The sequence below is a fragment of the Sarcophilus harrisii genome, chromosome 3, assembly GCF_902635505.1.
Source record: "Sarcophilus harrisii chromosome 3, mSarHar1.11, whole genome shotgun sequence".
Taxonomy (NCBI): domain Eukaryota; kingdom Metazoa; phylum Chordata; class Mammalia; order Dasyuromorphia; family Dasyuridae; genus Sarcophilus; species Sarcophilus harrisii.
In genome coordinates this window covers 602876596-602878243 of record NC_045428.1, presented here as the reverse complement: position 1 = coordinate 602878243, position 1648 = coordinate 602876596, and the positions used below count along the sequence as shown (strand labels likewise).

Genomic DNA, 1648 nt, shown 5'->3' with positions numbered 1-1648 from the left:
ATCAATTGGAATAATTAAAAATCTTATAATCAAAAGACAAATCAAGACTTGAAAGTACTGGTAATAAAGACTGTTATTCATCTTTTAACAGAATATTTATTGACCAATATACAGAATGTGACACACATTTTGGAGATGGCCAGTTTTCAGGTTTATTTTAATAAACTTTTCCACAGTTGCTGCAAAGGTTTGAATATTTGTTTCTGGGGAACATGTCAGAGAGAAGAAAAATACATCTTTATAGAGATAAATAACATTTAATTTAAAATAATCATTAATTAAGATTGATGGATAAGTAAAATTGTGTCTTAAATCTGTCAAATAAAGTAGTTTAGATATGTAATTGGTGAGATTTTTGTAGTTCTATTTCTGTGATTTTTGCCCCCAACTATTCTTTTTGAGATAAGGATTTCCCAAAGACTCTCTGGAGAGCCCCCAACACCTCCTTATTTCTCAAGCTATAGATGATGGGATTAAGCACAGGGGTGAGGATGGTGTAGAATACGGCCAAGTTCTTGTCCTCTTCTGAGGAGCGCAGAAATGGAGGCCTTAGATATGTGTACACAAATGGGGCGTAGTAGAAGCTCACCACAGTCAGGTGGGTGGAACAAGTCGTGAAAGCTTTCTTCCTCCCTGTGTTGAGCGCATGTGGTAAACAACATAGAGAACCCGGCCATAGGAAGCCATGATACCAATGAAAGGGACCAAAGAAACAAGTTGGTGCTGAAGAGCAGCAGTGTACTCATAGGCCCAGGTATCTATACAGGCCAGAGGCACCATGGCAGGGATATCACAAAAAATGGTTAATGACTCTGGACTTACAGTAGGGCATACAAAGTGCATACACTGTATGGAAAATGGAATTGATGGATGCAGAGACCCAGGACCCAGCAATCATCAGCAAACACATTCTCTTGTTCATGAGAATAGGATAATGGAGGGACGCAAATGGCTACATAACGGTCATAGGCCATGGATGCCAGGAGTAACCCCTCAGCACATGCCATGGTTAAGAAGCTGACACTTTGGAAAGCACAACCTACTAAAGAGATAGAATTGTTCCCGGACAGGAAGTTGATGGCCATCTTGGGAACTGTACTGCAAATGTACATGAGGTCCATGAGGGAGAGCTGACTGAGTAGGAAATACATGGGGGTGTGGAGATGGCGATCCATCCAGATGAGGAAAATCATGGTTGAGTTACCCAAAAGGCAATTAAGAAGATAAAGACAACCAAGAGGAAGAGGAGCAGGCCAGTTTTTGTTTGGGGAAATAGTCCCAGTAAGAAGAAACCACTGGTAGTTTGATTCCATTCCTCCATAAAGAACTTCCTTAGTTATTTTCCTGAAAGATAAAAAAGTGAATAGAAAACTATTTTTGGAGCAAAAATCTCTTTGACTTCTAGATTCTTTAATATCTGACTGTACCAAGCATAAGATATATATATATATATATATATATATATATATATATATATATACATACATACATACATCATATATATATATATATATATATATGTGTGTATGTAAAATGTGCATCTTCAATGGGTTTTATATTGTTTTCATGGCCTAGACTTGTGATTTCCATTCTCTAGGGAACTCTATGTGATGAATTCCCTCTCTGAATGTGCCTCTGGAACTGCTTT

At 37.9% G+C, this 1648-nt stretch overlaps 1 pseudogene; it reads right to left on the bottom strand.

The window, feature by feature from the left end:
• Nucleotides 1-388: 388 nt before the first annotated feature.
• LOC116422150 lies at nt 389-1321 on the bottom strand (annotated as a pseudogene).
• Between the last annotated feature and the right edge of the window lie 327 nt (nt 1322-1648).